This window comes from Meriones unguiculatus, chromosome 11, assembly GCF_030254825.1.
Source record: "Meriones unguiculatus strain TT.TT164.6M chromosome 11, Bangor_MerUng_6.1, whole genome shotgun sequence".
Taxonomy (NCBI): domain Eukaryota; kingdom Metazoa; phylum Chordata; class Mammalia; order Rodentia; family Muridae; genus Meriones; species Meriones unguiculatus.
Genome location: NC_083359.1, coordinates 45884368 through 45898492, shown reverse-complemented (window position 1 = coordinate 45898492; position 14125 = coordinate 45884368).

Below are 14125 nucleotides of genomic sequence, written 5' to 3'. Positions count from 1 at the left end.
CAGAGGCAGGCTATCCCTGTTAGTTTGAGGCCAGCCTGGTCTACAAAGTGAGTCCAGGACAGACAGGCTACACAGAGAAACTTTGTCTCAAAAACAAAAAGCAAAACAAAACAAAACAAAAAGAACAAACCAACCAACCAACAAACAAACAAAAAAAAAAACCAAAACAGCAACAATGAGTAGCCTAACAATGCCATCTGCACATAGAAGAGGCTGAGAACCCAGTAATTGCTCCGTACTCGAGGCTGCATGTCTCAGCAGCCCTATTCTGGTACTGAAGGCCTGGGGGGTTCTTGGAGACCTGTAGAAGTGGGCGAACTTGCCTGCATGATGCAAAGGCAGACAGGCAAAAAGCCAAACTTCTTCCCTTTGGTCTTCTTATATATGGGCTGCCAGTGGAAAGCATCACTCATATTCAGGTGGGTCTTCCTATTTCTATTTTCCTAACCAAGACAATCCTTCACAAGTGTGTTTAGAGGTGTGCTTCTTAGTTGATTCCTGAACAGTCAAACTGACAACATAGAATAGTCTCCATCCATACATGGAGACCAAATGAACGTGGGTTGGAATCTCTACTCTGATTTTGAGATTGGATATGGTTGTGAAGCCCAATCTACCCTTGAACCTTCAATGTTCTTACCCCTGCTCTCCCCGGTCCCCCACAAGTATCCTGGGATTGACAGGTGTGTGCCACTCTGCCCAGGAAATCCCTGTTGTTTTTATGACTTTGTCTGAGTCACTCATTTCACAGGAGGCTGCTTAAGTTTACAAAGTAAAGCCGTTTATTGAGCTAGCCGGCCTGGAGGCTCCAGGGCATAGAGCCTGCAGGTCCTGGAAAGGGTCCCTGGCTGCACGGCATCATGGTAGGTAGTGGTGGTAGGAGTACATGGGGAGAAAGCAGCCCATTTCCAACAGGAATCTAGAGTGGGTAGCATTCCTGGATTTGCTCCTGGTATGAAAACTCCTCTCAGAGTGCTGGGTTTGTGATTCAATGCTGAGACGCTCGCCTAGCTTTTGCGAGGTCCTGGGTCCAGTCCCATCACCATAAAACTAAAATCACTGGAGGTACACTAACTCTTCTGAAAGCATTCCCTTGGAGACCTGAGACTTCCAACCGCTTACAAGTCTACTACCTGAACATTACCATCCTGGAGACCAGCCTTCCAACACAGAAACTGTCAGGAACGGTACCACTGCCTGTAACTTTCTTTACCTCTGACACATAAGTCACTTTGAGTCCATATGCAGTTAGGGCCCATGGAGGACAGAACCATGACACACAAAAGATGTCCACAGCTCAACTCTAAAAATTGGGAAGATATTATTTGATAAAGTAAAGACGACTTTGGAGGTAAAGCTAGATGGAGGCTTTCGAGGTGGAGATATTTGTTGGATGCTAAAGGGAGCTAAATGTGGTCATAGGAATGCTAGCATGAGGCAAGAGAATCAGAGTGATGCAGCCATTGGCCAGATGTCAGAGAGGAAGTTCCACAGTGAGGAGAAACTGCAGCTCTAAAGGAGGTGTTGGGAGAGGTTAGACCAGTGTTCAGAAAGGAGATGCTGGGTGAGGCTAGACCAGAGGTCTGAGATGACATAATGCTTGGTTATAACGAACCAGAGCTCAGAGAGATGCAGAGTAGTGGTGATCAGAGAAGGTCGGAGAAGAGAAGATGCTGGACTATCTTTCTCTGCCCTTTTCTCTAACTTCTTATGGCTCTCCCTTAGGAAGAAGGGACAAATCCATTTCTTGTCATCTGTCCTTGGAAAACCTGGCTGGGGAAGGCATGCAGTGTCCCTGGAGGCTGTCTGTGTCAAGGCAGCAGGACCCAGCTGGGTTCTGATTCCGGTCCTTCACCCGCCATCCCTGCAGCACACAGAATCTTGATCAGTGGATTTCTGGCATGACCTCATTTGCCCTCATCTGAGAGGGCCTTGGAGAGCTGGTGGGAGACAATGCTGGGTACTGATGTGGTACTTCTGGCATTAGCGATGTGTAAGGACATAGGTCTCCTCTAGAATTGTAAATACTTTCAGTAGCTGGTGTGGGCTGGCCACTGTCCAAGGTTCTGGTAGGAGTCGATGTCAGACCTAATCACTCAGATTAATACCTGGGCACCAGCAATGGCTTCGAGCTCTGAGTCAGGCCTGGGTTTGAATGTCAGCTCATATTTCAGCAGCTGTGTGAACTTGCTAGGATACACTCCAAGCTTATAACTGAGGTTAAATCATTGACCATCTGTTCCCCTGGGCCACCTGGAACTCAGTCAGCTCTTCACTTGTCTTCCCAGGTCCTTGCAATCCTGAGGCCAAGATCCCTTCCATACTGATGGAGACACTGAGTCTCCTGGCTTGCTGGAAACCAAGGCTGTGGAAGAGAGCAGGCCCCACTGCAGCAGCAGCCTGTATTCTGAGGCCAGCAGTGAGTGCAGACACTACAGGTTCTCTAACAGCAACCATAGCTGCTCCCTGGACTGTTGTGCTGACTGTAAACTATCAATGCCGTGGAGGGCATCAGAGATATAAATATAACAGGCATTTCCTTTTGTGTTCTTCCTCCCGCCCTCTCTCTTCATCTGTCTTTCCCTACCCTCTCTTGCCCTCTCCCATTCCTTCCCCCATCTCTCATTATTTCTTTCCACAGGGTGTCATGTAGCCCAGATTGCTCTTCAATTATATAACTGTGGATGACCTTGAACTTCTGGTGCTCCTGCCTCTACCTCTGGCATACTGGGGTCACTGGTGTGTGTCACCATACCTGGTTTATATGATTTGGGGCACAGAAGTCAGGCTTTGTGTATGCTGAACAAGTGCCCTAGCCGTGGAGCAACATTTGCAACCCGGCATTTTCATTGCACAGTGGTTATTCTACTCCTCTCAGTCACGGCTACTTCAACCACGATGTCTCCCCATCGCCGTTACTCGAGAGCCTCTCCCTGCCGCCCTCGCCTCATTCAGGTCTGGGTAAGGCAGACACTGGGTTTTGGATGTGTGTGTATCCAAATGATTCAATGATTAGTATCCTATGACTATAGTCTATTTAGAAAGCATTTGTGTCACTCCCCAGATCACCTTCAAGTCCACTTACAGCCATTCTTCATCTTCTCTATGTCCCCAAGCAGCTGTTAATTAGTCTGTTTCCTCTGGGTCATTTAAAAAATGAATCATTTATTTTAATTTTATGTGTGTGGATGTTTTGTCTGCAAGTACATCTGTGCACCATGTGCGTGCCTGCTGCCTGTGGAAGTCAGAAGAGGACATCAGATACCCAGAACTGGAGTTACAGATAGTTGTAAGCTACTATGTGGGTGCTGGGAACTAAACCTGGGCCCTCTGCAAGAGCAGCAACTGCTGTTAACCACCGAATCATCTCTCCAGGCCTAGATGTTTTTTGACATTGTCTTCTTGCACTTGGAATGATGGTGTTGTAATTCACCCATGCTGTCCACGTGTCAGCACTTTATTAATTTTTCTAGTCACTCTGCTGCATGGGCTGGCCACAGCTTCTTTATCCATCTCCAAGGTGATGGGCTTTTACATTGCTTATGCTTTATAGCTCCCAAATCTATATTTCATATTTGTATTTATATTTATTCATTTACTGAAGAAGAACCATGATGGTTAGAGAATGACATGGTTGTCTAATGCCATTCAGCTAATATGGGCTGGAAGTGAGCTCTGAAGCGAGGGATATTCTCTACTGTTCTTAAAGTCTTCCCAGTTTTTCTACTAAACTTTTGCTGGTGAGCGCATGTTAATCTGTGGTGGCCAACCATCTCTTACATGTCAGTCTGACTTCACGCTACTATAATACAAAGATATGGAACCAGATCAGCATTCCAAGTGTGCCTCTAGATTTAGACAAACTCGTGTTTGAGTAACTCCTTTTCTCCAGAGCTGTGTGATGCTCATCCACTTGTCAACCTCTCTGAGCCCTAGTGTTCTCTTTGGTACTCCTGTGTATTAGTAGACATCTTTCATAAGCTTGACATAAGGATTCATAAGGGAGAGTCCCTATAGGTGCCTGCCACAGTGAAACTTGCACCTTAGTGGTTGTGGAGCCAAGGATGTGCTCAATAGATAAGTTACTTAATGAACAAACACAAGCAGCAGAGTTCAGGTTCCCCAGAACCCACGGAAAGCCTGACATGGTCTGTAATTCCAGTGTTAGCATGGAGAGATGAGACTCTCAGAAGACTCTCCATGCCAGCTAGTCTGGCCCACGCAATGATCAACAGCAAGAGACTCTATCTCAAACAAGGGGCAAGGTGGATTGATTTTTGAGGTTGTCCCCTGCCCTTCTCAAATGTGCTATGACACATGCATGCCTGTACTTATCCTTTACTCATGAACACTATTGTGCACATGCAGACACACACACACACAGATGTTGCTGGCATGAATTTCCAGGAAAGGACATTTCTTAGCTCTTCTTACAGATAGAGAAACCAAGGCTCAGAGAGGTAACTAGTTCTGGCTGCAGTCTGAGCTCCCAGTTTAAGCTCTCCCATCTGCCACATGGCACCTGCCAGTATCTTCTCTCTGGACCATCCAATTTGGAAGAGCCTGCGGAATGGAGAGAAAGTAGGTCCAGCTTTTTATCTCCTGGCATTATGACAGGCAAGTTATGTGAAAATGGGATGTAGGTCCGTGATCCCTTTTTATTCCAAGGTGATTACATCACACAGGCTGTGGAAAGTGTCTTCTCTGGAGGCATCTAATGGGAAGAGAAGGCTCAAGCTGAAATGGCTCTGTGTGAGTCAGGACTTTTCAACTGACCAGCAGAGCGTCATGACCCCAGGTAAACAGTGTGGCAGTCTTAATAACTGAAGCTCTCCTGGCTATAACTTGGAGAGCCCTCGGTCGGCTTCCTAAGGGTTTGCCTTACAAAGTAGGCATTGTGCTGGCAGCAAGAGCCTTTCTTTCTTTCTTTCTTTTTTTTTTTTTTTTTTTTTTTGGCAGAGTTTATTTATTCATTTACGAAGTCAACAGATCATCTTATTGCACATCTACAATAAGTGTGTTGTGGACATTCCTAAAAGGTAGTGAGATGAGCTGGATGAGGATAATATTGTCCCTGTCTGACAATTCACAGTGCGTCCAGTTTTAAGTACCAGACACCCCTAAGATAAGAGGTTTAATTTTTTTTTTTGAAAAAAAATTTTTTTTTAATTCATATTTGATCACCAGTGAAGATTTTCCCAAGTAATGGCTAGTTCTTAGTATGGTATCTTTTCTATAGTTTTTTTTTTTTTTTTTTTTTTAAGTGCATTGAAAGTGTCATGTTACAGCCGGGCACGGTGGTGCATGCCTGCAGTCCCAGTACTCAGGAAGGTAGAAGCAGGCAGATCTGTGAGTTTCAGACTAGCCCGGTCTATAAAATGAGTCCAGGACAGCCAAGGCTACACAGAGAAACCGTCTTGAAACAAACAAACAAACAAACAAGAAAGTGCCACACTGTCTTTGTGATGGCAACACTTGTGGAGGCAGGAGGATCAGGAATTCAAGGTCAGCCTTGAACTTGCCAGTTTGAGGCCAGTGGAGGTTACCTGGAATACAGTTTCAGAATATCGAAATAAAATAAGTAAGAAACAGAAAGTGCCTAGGTTTTAAGGATCAGAGTAGGACTGGCTGGCAAGCAGAACCCTCGTCCCATCCAATTGCGTGAAGGTAGTTTATTTTCTCAAGTTGTTGGAGGCAGTGTCTCACGGCGACCATTTCTTCAAAGGCAAACTTTCCCAAAACCCAAATCATTCAGAGGAGAGACACTTTGACATCACTAACATTGCGAAAATGGGAAAAGCAACCTGTATTCCATATTATCGATCAATTAATGGCCACCTATTATTTATACTGGCAATGCTATGGAATACTCTCCAGGTTACCGGGAAGCTAAATTCCTAGGCGAGGGGAACACTGAACCCCCACCAGCCTTTTCCAGGCAGGAACCTGGCTGACACTCGGGAAGAAGCAGAACCCTGACGCGTGCCAAGCTTACTGTGCCCGGTACCCAGACACCTACCGCGGCCCGTGTGCGGAACACTGGGCCAGCTCTTCTCACAAGAGGTTTAGTTTTTAATGCTCTGATGGAATTTGGGGGTGGGCACTTCAGGGATGGGGTAGCTCCTCAATGGTGCTGCCAAAGGCTCATTTTCTAAGGCGTTCTGTTTTGCCAGCTGCATGATGGTTTATTCTAATGGTTGAAGGATGGTCACCATAATCCTGCTAAACAAAAGGCCCTCTCTTCCCTGTGTTCCCAGCTCCCTGTGGAAGTCTTCCTGGAACACTCCATTGCAACTTAATTGATCAAAATTATGGCCAATAGCCACGACAGGGAAAAATGTTCAGAAATGTGAGGGAAGAAGAAAAGGAGGGAGATGAAGGGGAGGAAGAGAAAGAGAACGAGGATACAGACAACAGGAGGAGAGGAAGAAGAGGGACAGGGGACATGAATCCTGGAGTGGTTCTACAAGGTCTATTGCATTCGTTCATGGAATTTACAGGTTGGTGAAGCAGACCAAAATGCAGCAGCAAGCTGGTCTTGAACTACTGGTTATTGGGCAGGGCTTGGTGGGGTTATGTGGGAGATGACAGCATCTGTCTTAGGCTGAGTAGGAATGGAATCCAGGGCCCTCCCTGTACATGCTAGGCAAGCATTCTGCTGCTGGCCACATGCCCAGCCCTGGTAGAGTGGTTTGTTTTGTTTTAGAGACAGGAGGTCACCAAATATCCCCATCTGGCCTGGAATTTGCTTTGTAGACCAGGTTGGCCTGGAATTCACAAAGATTCTCCTGCTTCTGTCTCATTTGGGTGTTCTGAGACAGAATCTCACTCTGTAATCTGGTTAGCCTTTCAGAGATCCACCCTCTCTCTCTCCCAGAGTGCTGGGATTGTAGGCATGTGCCACTGTGCCCTGCTTACTGGCTCTCCTTTTACTTGTTATTTTCAGAGACTCTCACTAAGTTGCCTGGGTTAGCCTTGAACTCTTGGTTCTCTTGCCTCAGCCTTCTTAGCAGCTGTGATGAAAGGCCTGCACCACCAGGCCAGCTTTTGTGGTGTTCAGTGCTAACAGGTTCCTGCTTCGGACATTTGGGGACTCACTGAGCCCTCTGGAAGCTGGAGTGGCCTGTGCCTCTGAGCCTCAGCACCCTCCAGGAGACTATGGGGCTGTTTATTCTCCAGTCCACCCAGGCAAGGTTAGGAGCTGCTTCTGGGGTGGTAACTGAATGAACCTTTGCCTTCCCACCTCAGCAGGAGGGGGCCATGATGTTATCAGTGAGAACTGAAAGTGGAGCCTTCAGGAGACTAGGTGGGCATCAACCCCATCTCAGCCAACCTTGGTGAAGCCACTACCCCAAGTTGACATTTTCTGATTGTTTGATTCATTGATTAGTTTTTTTTTTTTTTCTAGGCTGGATCTTGAGCAAACCAGGCTGGGCTCAAGCTCACTGTAGCTGAGGATGATCTTGAACTTGTTATCCAACCAACTAATTAGCCAAACAAGCAAACAAACAACCCTTGCCCTCTCTGGGTTCTCCAATCACCCTCTTTTCCCATTCTCTGGTGAAAACTCTCTTCCTTAGCTCCTGCATCCTCCAGGGAAAAGCAGCCACTCCCATCATCTGTCCTCCGAGGAAAGCTGCCTCTAGTCCCTAAGAATTAAATGCAGGATCAGTTTTTTGGGGGAAAGGGGGGAAACCTAAATATACAAGAGTCACAGGCCTTTGAATTATGACTTTTATCTTCTTTCCTTCCTTTTTATTTATTTTAGTTTTTATTTTTGCAGTGTTAGTGGTTGAGCTGAGCATTAACAAACTAGGTTAATGTTTACTCCTCAGCTTCCTCCACTTAAAAAGAAATTGAGATAGGCTCTTGCTAAGTTGCCCAAGCTAGCCTTGAACTTATGACCTTCCTGGTTCAGCCTAAAGCACAGCTGGATGACAGGTCTACACCATGAGATTGGTCTTAGTTACTTTTCTTTGTTGTCATGGAGCCAGAACCTTGCATATAAAGCAGCCCACATGTCATAAGAACAGACCACTTAGAATCAGTAGCTGCCTGGGCACATGCCCCTCTGATCTACCCTGACCCCAAATGCTGTAAGACTCTTGTACCTATAAACCCAGGACGAGGTGTCTTTGTGTTGTGTGTGTGCTTGTGTGTGTTTATGTACGTTCAAGTATGTGTGCTGATGCATGTGTGAGTGGTGCATGTGCACATGTGTGCACTTATGGCTAAAGGACAACCTTGGTCGGCTTTTATCAGGCACTATGGTGTTTTGACAGAGTCATCATTGGCCTGGATCTGGCAGAGAAGGCCAGGGAGCCCCAGGGATCCACTCATGTCTGCCTCCTCAGTACTGGGATTACAAGAATGCACCTCCATGCTTTTTTTTTCCTTGTGGGTTCTGAGGATCAAGAGCAAGCACTTGATCAAACACACTATATCTCCAGCTTCTTTATTTTTTGTTTAAGGCAGAGCCTTATGTGGTCTCCAACTTGCTATATTGCTGAGGATAATCTTGGGCTCCTGATCCTCTTGCTTCTACCTCTTTAATGCTGGGATTGCAGGCATGTACTACCACGAAGGGCTGTAGGAAGAACATGGAACCCCATCTTCTCACTTGCTGGCTTGTTGCCAGCTCCTCACCCCCCACCATGCCACCTCCAGAATGATCCAATCCAGCAGGTGGTAGTAGAGGCAGACATTTCAAGAACACTGTAGTCTAAGGAGCCAGTACTTCAAAGGCCCACAGATGAGAAGGAATTTCATACGTCCAGATTGGGTAAGTGAGGCTGGAGGAGCAAGCCAGGATTTGGAGCTGCCCAGGGGCACTGGTACCGCCAGGTGATGCTAGAAGATAGCACGGGGCAGGGTAACCTTGTTCATCATGCCCAAGAGTTTGGCTGTGACTACAGATGCGCACCTGTGTGCAGATGGGCTTTCCCGATGGAGGAGACTCTATCTGGAGGGATGGAGCCTTCTCTTGGATGAGGGAGTCAGCAAGCTGCACACTCACAGAGTGGCACAGCAGTGTCCACTTCTGCCTCGCACTCCTTGGATCTGAAGAGAAAGAAAGCAGGTGGTGATAGCCGCAGCTAGCCTGAGCCTAGCACCTGTGTGTGGATGACTAATGTTCTCCCTAAATTCACAGGCTCCGGGACTTGAGCCTACAGCCTTCCCTGCAAACAACACTTTCAATTCTAATGAGTTCAGAGGAGGTCATAAGGATCAGGGTGGCCAGTGACTAGTACCCTCATACTAAGACTGGACACTGGGAAGAGGGTCCTGTGATTGGGAGGACACTGCCAACCAGAACTTTACAGATGGAGAAACTAAGGCTGCAAGAAAAGTGGCCTGTCCAGGTTCACATGCTGGTAAGCAAGATGAGAGCCAGCCCAGGTCCTGTTGACTCAAACATATATGACCTCTCTGTGATGTGCCAGGCTTCGGGGCAAAAGACTGACTCCACTTTGGTGTTTGGGTTCCTTAGAGAGAAGAACTGATGGAATGAAGATATGTTACACACGGAGACTTATCAAACTGTTGTACATAATATGGGCCGGGTAGATCAACACTTCCATCTGTTCACTAGAGGCTTAGAACCCAGAGCAGTGCGGTCCACGAAGCTGTGTGTTTCAGCATGCCAGTGCAGTGCCAAGGGGCTGTGAGATCTCTTGAGAGCCATTAGTCGTCAGCCGACATTAGAAGACCTAAGAAGCTGGGTTCTGAGGTCAGTGCAGGACAGTGATGGCTGCAGCTGTGGTGGCTGTTTCTGTTTCTGCTTTATTTTGTTTTCGTTTTGTTCAGATCTTTTCCTCCTTACATCTGCTCTCATAGCTGGAAGGTGTTACCCTCTCCCAGGGAATCCTCCCCATAAGTACCCTCACAGACTCACCCAGAGGTGTTTTTGGCAGATTCCAGATCTAACCAAGTTGATCATCACCACTGTCTGTTCTGATATCATCCCTTCCTTCCTCTTCTTCTCCTCTTTCCACTGTCAGTGGTACATTCCACAACCTGTCATGACGTTGGCCTGAAGCTCCACACAGGACTTCCTCCCACATCTCTAAGTTGTCCTTCCAGGCTGGTGAGGAAATCAAGGCTCAGGGAAGCAAGTTCTCAGGGCTCACACAGCCTGCTGGACACTGGTTTAAGATGCCGGCCTAACCTCTGGAACCCATGCTGCTCTCCCTCTCTCTGTCGCCGACCAGCAGTGTGTCTGGGAACACTTTCACCTTCAGTGGGCTGGTGCTTGGTTTCTGCTCCAGGACTCATCATGTTTGACCAGGGTGCTGCAGTGGATGGCTGAGTCATGGTGCTATGCAGCGTTTGATATGATCTCCCCCAAACACAACTCAGCATCATTAAGAAGCATCACTGGCTGTTCCCTTCAGAGTGGCTGGGCACAGTTTGACTAGATTATGTTAAAACCCTTCAGGGAAAATGGACTTTTCAAAGCCTACAAAGTTATCTTTGCATAGAAACCTCTAACGATGTTTTCTACAGGCAAGGAGTCCGCTAGGGAACATGTTCATGTTATATATAAGGGGTATCTAGTAGATTTACCCATGATTGTCCACATTGTTGGTTCTGGTATAGATATATCTTGGTTTTCCTCCTGGAGCCAACTAGGTTCACCATATAAAATGCACAATACCTAGTTAGATTTGAACTTCAGACAAACACACCACACACACCTTTTATATAAAAAAAAGTATATCTCATATATATCCTTTTGTGAGTAGCGATATTATTTCATTTTTCCAGGCCAGCCTTGAACTCTTTATATGTTGGAAGCTGGCCTTGAACTCCTGATCTTCCTATCTCAGCCTCCTGAGTGTTGGGATTATAGGAATGCACTGCCATGTCTGGCTTTGGTGATCTCTATGTGACAAACATGCAGCATAAATCTTAAATTTTAATATAATTGGGCATATGGTGTTCTTATTGTCTATCCCTGCAGCCCTGACCCCTCAGCTTAAATGGTTATGGTGACACTTTGCACAGGTCACCCAAGTGTGGCCACCAGCATATCACATTCTTCAGAGCCATAGGGGTGACTCATGTAACCAGAAAACATGAGCTTTCAAGAAGCTGGGCATCGTGGCACACACCTGTAATCCCAGCACTCTGGGAGGCAGAGACAGGCAGATTTCTGTGAGTTTGAGGCCAGCTTGGTCTACAAAGTGAGTCCAGGACAGCCAAGGCTACACAGAGAAACCCTGTCTCAAAAAACAAACAAACAAACAAACAAACAAGCAAACAAAGATGAACATTCAATCAAAAAAATGGACCAATGAGCTTCCTATTTCTGAAAACCTGTTTGGCACCACTGAGAAAGACCATTCTTCTGTTGGGCTGCTGGGCTGTAAGGAGTGTCTCCAGTGCCACGAGAGAGAGTCAAACTGAAGAGTAAAGCCTGAAGTCAAGTGAGAGGTGGGGAAGAAAAGGGAGAGGGAGAGGGGGAAGGGGATAAGAAGAAGGGGAGGAAGGAGAGAGAGAGAGAGAGAGAGAGAGAGAGAGAGAGAGAGAGAGAGAGGAAGGAGAAAAATGACCTGGGAGAGAGAGAGAGAGAGAGAGAGAGAGAGAGAGAGAGAAAGGAAGGAGAAAAATGACCTGGGATGTAGTTGAGTTTTACCTTTGTGAAGTTATTGTTGTGAATCTTTTTATCATTTTGGTCATGTATCAAGTGAAAATGATGGTAAAAGTGTGGCAGAGTTTAGAAGCAAAGCTGAGGGTGGGAAAATGGGTCCGTGTGTTAAGTGCCTGCAGTTTAGGCTCAGGACTTGATTTTGAAATCATTTTGCACCCATGTAAAAGCTGAATGTGGCCAAGTTCACCTGTAACCCCAGTGCTAGTTGCATGGCAGAGACAGGTGGGTCTGTGGGGCTCACCGGCCAGGCAGGCTAGCTTCCAACAGTGCAGCTCAGATTCATTAAGAGACCCTGTCTCAGCAAATATGATGGAACATGTTGGAGGAAGACACTCAAAGTTGACTTCTGGTTTTCACATGTATATGCACAGGTGAGCACATATGTACACACACATAAGTGCACACACACGCACTTGTGTACATGCACACTCACATACATGCACACATGCACTAACACACCCACATGCACACATGTACGTGCAAACATGCATTAGAACACGCAGCACTGACAAGAAAGATGGATCTTATGGAAGATGGTGGTTGAGGATGATGGGGCAGAATGGTGCAGATAAGGAGATGCCGTTTGCAGTTGATGGCTCTGTTAGCTTGCAACCATGAGTCCAAGTCCAACAGAAAGGCCAAACTGCTATCCTAAGAATAAAGATGTGTGGAATGCTAGAAGACGGAACTTACCATTATCACCAACTAAGACCATCTTCTGCAGGGGTTGCCAGCATGAGGCATATGTAGGCAGTTGTGTGGAGGCATTTCAGAAAGGCAGGCAACGGCCAATTAAAAATTATTGTGCTTACAAATTTCAGGGGCTGCTGCTGTCTCCAAGTTGTGTTCTGGGTTCTATAAAACTGAAGAAAAGCAACTGACTAAAAAGTCTAATGACTGATGTCCTCCCAAGGACAGTTTGTTCTGCCGTGATAGCTTGGGATACAAAGGTGTCTTTTATTCAGGGGACAGAGAAAGCTCAAAAGAGGTTACTTTCCCTGAGGACCAGGGAATGCAGAGAAAAGTCACTTGCCCCAGAGGACAGGAGAGATAAACATTTGCACAGGAACAGTGCTTAACTCATTAGGTGGTTTTTAGTCTGAGGTGTCAAAGCTTGCGGGAGACGAGGAATGCATTGCCTGGCTCTGTGGCTTCTACAATTAGTGACTTTTAGAAAGCTGACCAAGAGCAAGTGAAGTTGAGGGTCTAATTGGGGTTTCCTGGGTAGCATGCATGCTGCTGCTGCTGAGGATGAAGGTGAGGGTGAGAAAGATGAAGATTAAGATGGCTTTGGGAATGAGGAAAACAACAACAGCATACTTCTCCACATTAATTTACTGATGGCCTTATCAATTTTAACCTCTTGATTTAAAACAGTCCATACACTTCCTTCCCTGATCACCAGGTCATTAGCCTAGTCCAAGTTACCTGGACCCCTTGATGCTTTTACTATACCTTCTCAGCTCCTTTGATTTGTGTGTGTGTGTTGCTGGGCGTGGTGGTGCATGCCTGTAATCTCAGCCCTTGGGGAGGCAAAGGCAGGCAGATCTCTGTGAATTTGAGGCTAGCCTGGTCTACAAAGTGAGTCCAGGACAGCCAAGGCTACACAGAGAAACCCTGGCTTGAAACACCAAATAACCAAAAACAAAGATAACATTGTGTGTGTATGTGTAGGTGCACATTCTCATACATGACGTGGAGACTGGAGATGCGGCGAAGTCAGGTGCACATTGCCTTGTTGTTTTCAGACTGGGTTTCTCACTGAGTTAGGAGTTAGGCTGGCAATCAGCAAGCCCTGGCAATCCTTGGGTCTTTGCCCTTCCTACCCAGAGCTGGGTTTACAGTGCATATGACCCTGTCTGTCTTTTTATGTGCATTCTGGGGATTTGAACTCGGATCCTTGCACAGCAAGGGCTTTTACTTGCTGAGCAACATCCCCAGTCCCTTCACTTCAACTGTTCTTGCTTCTTGCCATTAGATGAATATTACAGATATTGAAGGTTTTTGGGTGACTCCACCACCACCACCATGTAAGTTAGAACATTTCCGTCTCCTACTTTAGGCTGTTCAATGATTTAAGCTGCCAGACAGGTGAGCCCTGAAAGCCCAAGCTCCCCTCATGAGCCTGCAGGTCTGTATACCACAACCCTCTACCCTTCTCATCTCACTCCTTCTGCACCTTTCCCTCACCAGATTCTTGCCCCTTCTCTGGAATGTATCAAAACTTTCACAGGCGCAATAGGCTGGTGTCTTCTGCATGTCTCAGGATCAATGTCACTTCCTTAAAGAGACTGAGACCTCCCCTCTAGCTACTCACCCCCACTACCACCACTCAGGATGTTCTAAGCACACTTTGATGATCCTGGGCTTGATCATCAAAGCCTATTCACTTTTGGACTTTAGCATGACAGTTCTTTGAGAATGTATCAAAAAACAGCATCAAGGTTTTGATCTCTCAGCCAATAAGGCAGC